The sequence below is a fragment of the Neopelma chrysocephalum genome, unplaced genomic scaffold (genome assembly GCF_003984885.1).
Source record: "Neopelma chrysocephalum unplaced genomic scaffold, ASM398488v2 Primary Assembly neopelma1_97, whole genome shotgun sequence".
Lineage (NCBI taxonomy): Eukaryota > Metazoa > Chordata > Aves > Passeriformes > Pipridae > Neopelma > Neopelma chrysocephalum.
In genome coordinates, this window is record NW_020897760.1 from 4,413,156 (window position 1) to 4,427,053 (window position 13,898).

Below are 13,898 nucleotides of genomic sequence, written 5' to 3' on the forward strand. Positions count from 1 at the left end.
GAGCTGGGATATTATCCATTAACTCCTTTTTGAAAAGAACTGTCCACAGACAGCAGATGAAAAGCACAATCTTTACCCCACTAACAGCTCATGAAAAAAGGTAAAAAGGGCTCTTCAAAAGACAGGTCTTCACAAAAACACTGAAGTGTCAATTAAAATCTTGACAAAATCACAAATAAGTAAGAACAAGGCCAATTACATGCAAAGCAGGATATCCCACACATCTTTGTTGCACTAAAACACAATAGAACGAAAACAAACACTTTAAAGAAACAGGAAAAAAAATTGAAAATTTTAATATTTTTTGCTGCATTGTCAGGGTCTGCATCTGCAAATTCAGGAAAACCTTCCAAAAAAAAAAAAAAAAAAGAAGACTGACAGAAGTACTGTTCTGAGTGATTCATTTGAAAGTGCTGAACTCATATTCAGAGCCTAAAATCTAGGAACCACCAGCTGGGCTGGGATTCAAAATTACATGGAAGGAGTGAGTTTTTGAGTTGGGATGCATTATGTAGTGGAGGTAATTGCTTTTCTCACCTATTCCACAAGGAAAGGAGGCAGGGAGACATTTAAGAATTAAGAAAAGGAGACTTGGTATTATTGGACTACAGCAATCTTGCTGGACCAGAGTTTGCATTAGGAACTTCACAAATTCCAATAAACCTTTTAGAGTGAGTCATTTCAAGACGGAGCTGGAAGAAAGACAAAACAAATAAGATAAAACCGTGCATATTAAATTAGTTAAAGAAGAATCTGTTTATGTACTGGAAGTTCACTCATAATAAATGGGGCAAGAAAAGATCCTTGTTCCTGCCAAGTATCAGCATTACTGCCAAGGAAAAGAGGAGGGAGTCCGCGTAGCAGGTATATGAGGAAATATCTATATGTCATATATAACAAGCATGGAGAAAGCAATGGAAGGAATTACACAGACACAAACTCCTGTACACTGCTTAAGGAATGTAGAGGGTCACAGACCTCTTCTATTTCAGTTTAGAAGTGATTAAAAAAATGCTGTCAGCTACCCACATATAATCTCTCTGTATTCTCTCTAAGTCCCATGCAGTACCACTAGTCTATGCAATATACATTAATTTAACCCACACTGCATAATGTGCTACTTAAAATAAACCCAACCAAATCAAGGTACACCATTTCCCAGGAGTTACAGTCAACCATGTGTAGCTCACGGTCAGCAGCTGCAGCTGCAGCCAGGATGCAGGATGGCAAGTAACATGTGGCTGTTCGTGGGTATAAGGGGCAAAAGAAATGTGTGCAAGTTACCATCCCGAAAACAGAAATGGACTTCAGGATCGGGAAGAACTTTCAGCAAAACAGCTAAGAGGGCTGTGTAAAATAAAGCAGGCCTGATCTGCTTTAACTCAGCCTTCACCTTTCTCGGCACACACAGGCAAAAATGAGCATCCCTCCTCTTGGAGCCAATGACAGCACATTGCTGCACCTATTCCAGAGTAAATCATTCTCTTTTTTTGCATAATTTATGCTAGTCTACCTCTTACAGTCACAAATTATAGCAACTTGCATCTTACAGGTATTTACAACCATAAAGTACTGGAGTTGGGCAGGAGCATTGTGATGAAAAGAGAAAGAGCTACATAAAGCTCAAAGAAAAGATCAAAAGGGCTCTGTCAATGTAATAAGGGTAACAGTAAACACTCTGACTTCTTCACTGTATTACAAGAAGTGGTATCGCTATGGTAAAAAAATTAATATTTTTAATTCCGTTTACTTGCACATAGCACTATCTATGACCTCCATTTATTATTCCTGTTTCCCCCAGTTTGAACAAAGAAAAGCAATAAACCAAGTTTCACTTTTGCTTCCAGCCAGTTTCACTTTCAGAAAAGACTATTTATTTGTTAAAAAAACCCCACAGGTTGATTTCATTGGAATCAAAAGCTGCACACATTTCTGTTGGCCTCTGATTCAATAAAAGCTTTTATGGAACACTTAGGTCTGGGTTAAATTAAGTTGACAGAGTTTTGATAACAAATATTCAATTGATTTACAGAGAAAATAATTTAAGTGTTAATCCAAAGTGCTACCACAGCTATTTGTTTAAGTTGCAATTTATAGAATTTCACAGAATTACAAAATAGTTGAGGTTGGAAGGTACCTTTGGAGATCGCTCAGTTTAAACCCCTGCTCAAAGTAGGGTCAGCAATAACAGGTTGCTCAGGGCTGTGCCTAGTCCAGTTTGGAACACCTCCAAGGACAGAGACTCCACAACCTTTCCTGGCAATCTGTTCCAGTGTTCATTCACCCTTACATTTAAAAACATTTTTTTTACACCTAAGTGGAATTTTCTGTATTTGAGTTTGCACTCTTTGTCACTTGTTTCTTTGCCCAGGTGCTTCTGAGAAGAGCCTGGCCCTGTATTCTTCATACCCTCAGAAGCAGTAGGCCCACGTTTTCCCTTGCCTTCCTTGTGCTGCCAATATACCCGCAGGAGCCTTTCTTGCCACCCTTTACCATGTCCAACTCCCCAAGGGCTTTGACTTTTCTCAGTACATCCTTGTGCACTCAGTGTCCCTAAAGTCCTGGATAACTGCTTCCACCCCTTGTATGCTTCCTTACTTCTTCTTTATTGAACAGAAATTTAATGTACACAGAAAGCTATGCCAGCATCCTATTTTCTAATTTTGTGTGGATAGTTCCCTTCATGCAATTGCTTTTCTATTCCAGTGCAATGGGAACATCAAAGTCCTTTCTATATGCTTTAAAAACTTAAATACAGAAAAAACCCAATCAACAAACCAACCAAGAAATGGAATAACTGTCTCTACAAAAGCACAGTAGTGTGGCTTGTTGTTACAATCTCTCCCCTAGTACCCTGCCATACCCCACGAGCCCCAAGAGCAGAAGGCAGGCTATGCTGTTTTTCTTCCATCAAGTCATGGTTTGTAAACTCTGAACAAAGACTGATCAGTGAGGAACTCCACTGCGTAGTCTGTACAATCTTCATAAAATAAATTAATGAACAAATAAATATTCCCTGATGGGTGAGCCAGATAGCAAATATCCCACAAGTTCCTCCCCAGCCCTATTCCCACAGGTAGGATGAGGAGCAGACACATAACTGCACTCCCACAAACACGGCTGCCAGAAGGCCTTGGGCCCATTCCTCCTTTGCTCTGCTACTGTGAAGGGCAAATAAAATGTGAAAATAAAAGCCAGTTCTCAGGTGGTTTAGACCCCGTGTAATACATCCAGAGATCAAGACACTGGCACCACTTCTGCTCCCCTCACTGCCCTCAGTAACCCCTTGCAAGTGCTGCTGGCCAGTAACAGCTGCCAATTTGAGAGCTGTGTCATCCTCCCATCATCTCTTTCCCTGACATTTAGCATGGCTTGAACAGTTTTAGTTCAGCAAAAATATCAAGAAGCACTTTAAATCTTTTCTCCAGAGAAAGCAACACCTTCTTTGCTACCTGTAGCTCAGCTTTTCTCTCCCAAGTTCCTCAAGGTTCTCCATGAAACACCTCGGGACCGAGGTCTTGGGTGGCCAGCACAGTGCTCTGCTGAAGGACAAGTTTGTACGCTTGTAGATGGAGCACAACTGCCTGTCTCTGCCTGTGAAACCACGGCTAGAGGACAGCTGCTGTGTCAAAAACGCTGCTGACACTGCACAGCCCCAGAAAAACCCACTGTCACCTGGCAGAGTGGTGCCACCACTTCCTCCTCAGTGGGGCAGTCCTTCCACTGCCCCACAGCCAGCGACTGCTGGTAGAGGACACTCCTTCGGGAGCAGGGCACGCCTCTGGGAGCACGATAAACCTCCATTCTGGGGCAAGAGAAGAGTAGTGGAATAAAAAGGAATCTGAGCAAAACCTCACATTTTTTTTAAATCATCACTGTTACTCTCTGCTGGTTCAAAGACACGAGGACTGGATAGTGCAGTGCCAGTTTTTCATTGTAAAACAGGATTAGATAATAGCTCGCCAATTTAGCAGAAGATCGGTCAGTAAAGAATTCTATAAGATTGGTTGAAATGTGTGAATCCTCAGTTTTGGTTGCTTTTTCATAGCTCCATTCTCCCCACCTCGTCAGTGCTGGTAACAGGAAGAGCACCCGTCAGACTTTAACCCATGCACTCTCCCATGAAAATCCTCCTTAGCACTCTAATCGCCCAAATCTCCATATGGAAAATTTTAGGATGGAAGAGTAAGCTTTATATTGACTCCCTAGTAACACTAGCACTACAGGTACTGCTAGTAAACAATAAACAACTGCAGTCAAACATTTAATAATATATTGTTTTCCAAAAAGGTGGTTCCTCTCACTTCACTGCTGTCTGTTAGAGTCTTTATTTCCACTGCATCAGAAGGGCAAGAGGTTTTCCTGCCTTAACATTAAAAAAATGAGTCAAATACCACAGAAACCTACTGCAGCAGATGAGATGTTAGGTAAGGAATACCCTTCATCTCAGTCTAACTCAAACCTAAACTTCTCTTGGTCTCAGTGGCGGTTTTGCTTGAATATGGACAACAGCACTCATGGAGTGCAGGCAGTGGAGAAACACGTAACAAGCCAATATCACAGGTACTGCCCAACTCTCGTCAAGGAATAAATGAATCTATAGTTCTTAAAGCACTCTAAGAATGGAGACCAATAGATTCTGGCATCTAAAATATGGGGGATTTCTGGGCAGGGGGTTGGGAGGGAGTTCTTGGGGAGTGGCAGCATTAGCATTTTATATCCCTTTCAATATTTGGTCAAAGTTCTCAGCCATGGTTGCCACTGTATTGAGGTCTGCAATTTTCTCCTTCCTTCTCATGTCCTGCCACCATCCTTATCGAGATGAGCTCTAAATCACATGCAATTTACTTCCATGAGCCTTTTAAAAAATTCAGCTTATTTATCTCTGATTATTATTTTCTATTTTGATGGCAAGACTATACTCAGTTACTGTTTTTAAGAGGCATAAAAGGGACATTTATCTTACATCTGTTTCCTAGCATTCTGTCTCCTCTCTGCTAAAATTGGGTCCAAATTCTGTGCTGTGCTACTTTTGCAATAAATACAAATAGATTCAATAGCAAGGTGAAATATTCGCTTTTACTCTTTTAATGCAAAAAAAGCGTGGAGTTTTGCATGGTTGTTTACTGTTCTTTGAAAATCTGGCCGATGAAATAGTACTCAAGGCAAATTAGTGAGAGAAGGCAAGAGCCTCGAGTGCTGCAAGCCAACAGAGCTCACTTTCACCATTCAGACAACATTTATGCCACTTGAGAATGTAGGATAGGATAGCTACATTAACTGTAATTTGCTTTTATTACAAGTCCTGATGTGTTTAGACACTCTGGGGGAAAAAACCCAAAACAAATATCACATAAACCTTTTTTTTTCTTTGATTCCTTCCCTTCCCACCTCTGGAAAAGAACTGACTCTGACAGGCAGGAGGATCTAGTCCACTAGGATGCTGTATGCCTTCCCACTTTCACAGTTCCTTACATCATACTCCTAGACCTGAAGCATCAAATTCACCTCAGAGTGCCATAGAATCATCATACCCAGCTAGTACCAAATGCACATGCTTACTCTTTTGTGTTGCTGTTTTTCAGGATGCAGGCTGAAGTCCCTATTTCCCAGAGAGAGATCTTTTGGTAGGACAAATTTAAAGATACATGTAGGACATTAAACCCATGAATCAACAGCCTAATAACTCTTTCAACAAGCTGTTTATGAAGCTATACCTTTCTTTCAGATCTTGATTATTTCTGAAAAAAACCCCACCACACATATGCATACACACACAGCTTGAAAAATCACAGAAATGGCAAAGTTGGTTTCCATTTCCCATAACCCTGCTTACCTTATCTCCTTATGCAAATACAAGCTGAGAGTAAGCACACTGCTCAGGTGTGTCATTAGGATGAACAAAGAGATGAATGAATACAAGGGGTAGAATCTGGAAAGATTTTTAAGGATTCAGAGTCATTGTTTCTTGTCCAGTTCTTTGACCATTTGAAAATGTCTTTTATGACTAAAACCTTCCCCCCACCTACATATAGGTCCTTGAAAATTGAACCGATCTTCTTACTTTTATTGTGTTTTCTTTCAGATTTTACCACAGCAACCTGGGGCACCCGCCCAAAATTTATAAATGAAAATCTCATGCAGCACAGCTTCAGCATCACATACCAGCAGCTAAAATATTTTCTCTTTGTCCCTGTCCCGAATCCAAAGTTTGGCAAACCCCACGTGACATATCTGCGTCTTCCAAGCTGGTGGAGCAGAGGTGGGTGTGTTTGTGTAGGAAGTCAGAGCCACTCGCACCAATGAGCACTCGCACAGCTGGCTTGGCCCCAGGAAGAGAACACTCTCTCTTGGAAAAGGAACTGACAGTATGCCTGGGGAAGCCTGCTTTGCCTCTGACCAAACTAGCTGTCTTAAGGAAATGCCAGACTTTGCTGCACTGGGGTCAAATGTAGAATTATGTGGCAGTTTGATAAGCTACAGTACACTAATTTATTGGCTATTTTAAAAAATGTAGAGGAAATTTTATTACGGATTACTTTGCTTTCCTGAAAACTTTTTATAATTAAAAACATCTGGAAGACATTTCAATATATCATAAACAAGAGGAAATCCAAAGCACGTGACTTCTAAGAAAATGATGCAAATACCCTTCTGTGCCAAAATTTACAGTAATCTGTTTTCTTATTTTGCTACAGGGGGGAGGGAGAACAAAAAGAGGATGAGTCAACAAGGAGAAAACTACTAGTATAAAGAAATATACTATATTAGGTACCACTGTTTCATGAAAAATACCATTTTTTAATAAAAAAAAAACCTGCTAAAATAACTTTGGTTTCCAATTGCCACTCTCCCTTTCCAACCAACTAGTTTCCTTCTGGAGTGGATAAATAATGACATCAATCCTGACAACATTAGGAGGCTATGAGTGAGATAGAAGGAAAGGAATAAGAATGTTTTGGATGATCATAGGTAAAGGAAACTACAGGTTTGATCTGATGAGTATTATGCTTCCTAATTAATATCACTAAATATCTACAGCTTTTATAACAGTTCTTTAAGAAATAAAACAAAACACCAACACAGTTCAACATAATACTAAATATCTTAGTCTGAGTAATCTGTTGTCTTATAAAATACAGTAAGATTTATGGGCTTTAAAAACAAACACAGTCAAAAAGCTTTACAAGAAACCTCCAACACAGTCACAAAAACCCCCAACAATTAATTACTGAGTTCACAGAAAACAAAATAATGCACAAGAAAAATACTGAAAATGTTTATAACCAAATCTAAAAGTCATGAGAAACTTAAAACTGGTGTTGGGTTCACTGGAAAGACATAGAAAAAAAAAGCAGATCTGTCTCAAACTTCAAGAGGGTTTATATTTGGAATTTATACTAAGAATTAGAGTTTCAGTTAAATGCATGGGCAACTATTGTAAAGTTTATATGGCCCCTAACTACAACTTCACCCCAAATCACTATTTGAATCCAGAACTTTCCTTCAGTCCTAGGGTTGGGTTTGTCCAAATCTGTTGTTAAAAAACAAAGCAAAAAAGTTTTTGAAAAACATGATGAGAATTAAAAAAACAAACAAACAAAAAAACCCCAGCAATTCCTCTAGTCCAAATTAAGCCCTAATTATGAAATTATAACATGTCAAACTTTAATAGAGAACACAGCGCTTGCCAGCGAACTGCACTATATAATTTAGGGAAGAGCTGATGAAGTATGTTCTCACAATTTCAAAGGCATTTATTTTGTTGAAGTAACTTCAGGTTATGTATTTTGTGAAATGAATGTCCTTTACTACCATTATGTGCAAAGAAGGCCCAGTTCTGATTGAGTACTCTGATTATGACTGTAAAGTTGCCATTGCATCAAAACAAAGATAAATACTTAGGTCCTTGTATTTTGAAAATAAAACACTTTGGAATGAGAAAAAAAATTACTCTCTTAAACTGTATATGGTGTTTAATTAATTGCAGGGAAGGAATTGTGATAATGTTTTGAAATTTTTTTCCCTTTAATGAATATTTGTGGACCAAGTCAGAGTTCTGGCAATATATTTAATAATTGCATTTGACAATCAGGCATTGATACTTTTTCTGCAGATGACTAATACCTAAACTAGGCTTTGCATAATATCAAGTATGTTTGCATTTTTATTGAACAATTTTGACCTTAAAGGCTGCTTTCAAAGTAAAACATTTATTATTAGCAATGAAGACTGTGGTTGGTCATTTAATGACCTGATTCTGTGTCTGTTTTCTGGTTTTGAATGAACTCATAATTCTTAGGGTACCAATCAACCTTTACCTAAAAAAAACCAGTTAACATAACTGTTGGCAAATAGTACAATGGGATATGAATTTTCTTGAACCAAGTACATCCTGATAAATGATCAAAAATATTGTTTGGGCAATATTCAACCAGCTCTTTTACACGGTATTTTTAGTGCAATAGAAAAGAGTCATTAACATTTTCCTATGAGAAATCTGAGTTTGTAAGGATATTATATTTTCATGGCATTATCACAAATTGAATCCCTTTATCCAAAATAAATTAAACATTTGTTTCCTGGAGTACAATACTGGAATGAAAGAACAAGTCAAATGGCTTAATCAATAATTTTTTAATTTTAGGACTTGTCAGCTTTCCCTCTCTGTTTCAGATTTTTCCCTTCTAGCATCAATGATGACAGATTGAAGGGCTATGTAAATGGCTGAAATGCCTCAACCTGCAATCCAGTTGGAAAATATAATTTCATTTGGGAAATCTCACCTCTGCAGAAAAGCGTAAAGAAGTTCCAAGGTGTAGTTGCAACAGGTGAAACAATCTTCTGGCCTAAAAGCATCTGTCAAGGACATACTTTCACTGGCATTTTGTACATCCTGGCACAGAAACCATCGCTGGAGAAAGGAGGGGAGAGCTGATGCTACAGTACCAGCAAGGCCTGCCACTTCCAACCCCCACCTCAGATCCCTCTGACAAGCCAAGACTGGCCAGGATGGGTTTTTTTACTAAAATGATTGACTATTTACAATGACAGCCACTGCCTTTGGGCAGCACTAACATGATTCTTCTCACAGAGAGTAATACCATTTGGCGGGCAGTAACAAGAGGGAGCTGCAACATTTTATACTACTGTGGCTAATTTTGGAAGAGGTCATCCCTGTCTTGACCTCACATTGACATCTGGGTCACAGCAAGGCAGCAGGCACAGCATTTCATACATGTTGCTATTTGCGATGTGCACTTTTATTCTGGGGTGAGGCTGTAGTACAAGAGAGAATCTGAACAAGTGCTTCCCTGAGCTGGATCTTGGGTGCCCAGACAACACAGTGAATTGATAGAGGTTTTGATCAGTATAAATAGCAAGTTCATAAATGAAAAGACTCCATTTAATTACAGAAAAAAATAGCATGGTTGTTTCTAACACTGAAATGACAGATGATCTATAGGAAACACACTCAGAAATCAAGTGCTAAAAATAACGGTGCGACGCTGTGCAATAAGAAGGAAATAGTTACTTTTCTCCCTTAATCACAGAAGAGCAACATTCCTACCCAGGGAGGTGGGACTGGAATCACATCACCCCCCTCTTGTGTGGTTTCCTGACAGATGATCAGTTCATTTTTAACTCTTCAGGAGTGCAGTCAGGTTATGGTACTTTAACATCTTGTCTTCTGTTTATTTCTTTCCCCGTGCTTTCCATACTCCCACTGTGCTGTGTCTCATCTGCCCTCACCATACTGCCTCTTCATTTAATCACGCATCAGAAGTCTCCTTCTACCCTCCCATCTCACTACAGCGAGTCTAATTTTCTCATTCACAGAGGAGGCTGTCCTCTCCTCCCTGCTTTAATTATGACTCTGCATTAAAAATAAAAATAATAAGAGCTCATTTTCTTGAGACATAAGTTATCGATGCTCTGGCCCTGGAGAGATATAAACATTTTTATCCGAAGTAATTTTAAACACTTTGTTTCTACCAAAAATATGTATTTAAGTAAATGAGAGCTGGGAATGTACCTTCTTTTTTGGCTGCCTGGCCCCCTTGGAGCTTTGCCTTGGGTGTAACTGAGAGACGGCCACTCATGCATGAAGAATAGAGGCTTAATTAATTGGATTGGAATTGTAAAATGGTGTACTTGATGTGGGTAAGGCACATTCCACACTTTTTCCCCATAAAGAATGTGACATTTTTGTGGAAGTGTTGAAGAGTGGGTCCAGGAGCCATCAGATGGATGAGACTTCATTAAATAGGTACAGCAGGGAACCCCTAGTCCTGTATCTCACACAGATTTTTCCCCACGCATTCATTTAATTAACTCTCAATCTGTATCTATGGTTCCAGAACAATTCTATTTAATTTTTATGTTATATGTTATATGTAATTTACAGTATGTAATAAATAGTTTGTGAGAGGTGGAGCCATGAATGGTTTGAAACAGGTTTTCCATGTCCAAATGAAGCTGCCACAGAAATAATTTTTCATTTCTGCCAAAATTGAAAAATGTTGTTAAAAAATCCTAAATTATCCCAGAAAGTTTATCAGGTTTCAATAAAATAGTGACTTCATGTTAGCAACTGCTTATTTCAGTCTTTCATGAAATGGCTCCTTTCTACATTATAAGCATTACATACAAAATAAAAAATATGGCTTTAAAATTCTGTTTAATGATATTTATTATAAAAATAAATTAAAAGGCATTCTGGGCCCTCTCTCATTTCCTCATAAAGTGCACTTTGCTTCTTTTTAAAATATACTAGTGCTGTGGTGGGGAAATCAGTCTCAGAAATGCTTCTTGCTCTCTGGTACATTTTAGCATGAGAAGGAATAGGTTCTTAGAGGTAACTTTATCCACTAGTAGCGAGAAATCACATTGGTTTGTGGTCAGTGAGTATTTTAGAAAACAATGGTAATTGATTTTGCTTACAAAAATCTGTCATGTAAGCTTATTGATTATTTTCCTTTGGTTTTCCAAGATCCATACCTTTTGAAGTTTTGTGACGCACCCTAACATATGTGGCAGTCCTTAAGTTTGCTCCATCTTGCTGTATTTTAAGATTGGAATACATGTTGTTGCTCCTGGAGTGTGCATCCACAGTCAGTGAATGTTTTTTAATGACCTTTCATGCAAGATCAAAGTGTAAACAACATGCTTGTCGTACCTATCTCCTTGTGGACAGTGACCATGGCAAAATTTTCTTTTTTTTTCTTGTCATCCAAGATATTTCAGTGTGGAGATCTTCAGCAATGATATCCTTTTACTTTGAAGCTACTGAGCTTTACAAAGCTGTTCCTCATGTTCAGAACAGTCTGAATTAGAAAATAAGAGGACATACAATAAGCCATACATGTTTTAACAGCAGAGGAACTTTCAGTAGGACCCATCAAGGTCTCCTTCATTTTCTGTCAGTGATACAGTTTATAAACTAGTGGAACCAGAATTCCATCATTGCTTATGAAGGTGAGGGGCAGGTTTTTATTCCTGCATCACATCTGTGCATGTCATATTACTTACTCAAACACTGATATGAATACTTGAGTACTCCCTGAAGCTGCCTATTGTGAGTTGTTTTGAAGTCTTCAATTGCTCCCACCTAGAAATTGTAATAATTTCCACAGGCAGTAGTCAAAAACAAAGAATTGTTTGAACCATGTAAAAGGCTAATAAAATGTCATTTTTCCCTTCTCACAGTTATGTGGGACCAAGGATTTTATCACAATTCTGTAAGGGTCTGAAGCCCAAATGCTAAATGTGGTGAGCAACTTCGAAAATTTGGCTACTGTAGCTAACCACCTAATACATATATAGTCCCACCTTATATAAATTATGTAAACATCTTAGTTCAACAAGTTTGAGCTGGAATTCTGTAAACTGTCTCATGACACTTTTCAGTTGCTGCTTGAGCTGGAAAAATATTGTGATGCCTAGGCTTTATTGTGGTAGTTTGGCATTTCATATTCAGGCCTGGGCAAAACTGGGATGAGCAAACACTTGCAAAAAAAATAAGAAAAAAGAATGAAAAATAATTTCTCTGTAAATCTTATAAACATCAAGGAAATGTTCAGGTATGAGGCACTGCAAGAGGTTTACTCTTTCATTATCTGCCAAACCTTATAAAGAAAACATCCAAGGTTTCCTTGTCTACTTCTCAGAGGTGCCTTGTATAAAAAAGACTACTACGTATGTGTTCTGTGCATTCACAAATAAGTTGAATTTAGTAAGTACAGCTACAATAATTAATGCATGCAATGGATCCTCCTGCTAGCAGTAGACACACTGTCATCCACTAATAGCCTTAAGTTAGTAGTGTACTGCTTTGCATCAGAAGGAACAACATGGATAAAATGTACAATTTATCCATTTTTATTCAAAAGCCACTTTAATTCTAAGTTCCATGGTTCCAAAGTGGCCTACTTTTTTATGAACTGGGAACAGGCCTCATTCTCATTTCTTTTAATAGATGAATGTGAGGGTAAGAAAAAGCCACCAAAGAAACAGTGTGTATAACAAATTAGAGTAAAAGGAGATTGATATGTTTCCAAGATGGTGATATACCAGTCCATGCTGAGTTTACAGTGCTTGTGGTTTATAGCATGTGCCATAATTACTTCAGGTTAGAGCTGAATTGACTTTGAAAATCCAGAAAGAGTTACTGAGGCTATAAAAAGTGATACTTTGACTTCAGTGAATTTGTTCCAAGAGGGAGAAATTGAATTTAAAAATGAAATTTCAACTTGCATGCTGCTTTCTGAGGCAGGTCCAGGAAAAATGCCTCTTTGGTTCAGCCACCTATTTTGCTGCACAACTAGGACTGATGTAAAAATCTTAGATCAGAAACCATGTAGAGGGAAAGTTATGGTACACAGAACAGACAGATATGAGCAGCTTCCATTGCAAAGTGAGAAGGCATTTTCTATCGAAAAAACTATTTATGCAATTAGTAGTTGAGCTTCTGAGTCTTTATGTCAGGATTGTATTTTAAGACAAAGGAGTCTGCTAAGCTCACTTGAAGTATAAACATAGAGCCAATTGCGGCAGCTGCATAGAAATGACGGGACGATTGTCAGTCAAAGGAAAGTTGGGAAGAGGGGATCGAAACATTTCCAATTTCAACCCCTTTCAGTTAAAAGAAAGTAACAGTAAAATAAAACAAAGAGTAGAATCACAAGATTTTCCAAATAAGGGGTCTTTTTCTAGAGCAAGATGACATCATTTAGAATGTAGGATGGCAAAAAACCAGCCATCTCCTGACTTGGTTTCCCTAACAAACCACAAAGTAGCTATTTGCATATCACAGAAATATATCTGAATTCCTACCATTACATATAGCCTTCCCAGAAAGTTTTCAGTCACAGACACGAATAGCAGCCATCCAGAAAAACTGGTGAGCTCTGATTGTTAACAGTCCATTGGAAAACAACTTTGAAGTGAGCACATTCACTACAAAAGGTGAGGTTCCTGAGGTACACCATACCACAAGAAAGGTACATGAACTCTTCAGCTGGAGTACAATAAGGGAGTGGTGAACATGCTACATATGATATTTCATGGCTGTTTTTGAGATACATTTGCATTTTGGCTTGCTAATGCCAAACTGGCCCACCACTCTGAAAGGTTCTGCAGAATGTTATAGATTTGGTTGTTTGTTTCTCAGTGTGATTTTTACTTAAACAATCTTCCCTAATCTCATGATATTTTTGCCTGCTGTGCAGGTGAACATTTTTATTATCAGTAGTAGCTGTGCTTGGCCTGCATGATGCACATATAAGAGGCATCCATAATGATTTCATGTAAATAAGTACAGAGTTATTGTGGCTTGATGGGCAAAGGAGACTTCCTTTCATGTACTGGGACCAGTTCAGTGGTGTGTGTAAGAAAGC

At 38.5% G+C, this 13,898-nt stretch overlaps 1 long non-coding RNA gene across 1 annotated transcript in view; it reads right to left on the reverse strand.

Moving 5' to 3' along the window:
• Nucleotides 1-13,898, reverse strand: part of LOC113972866 — a 254,524-nt gene that overhangs the window by 183,073 nt on the left and 57,553 nt on the right. The window lies entirely within an intron of this gene.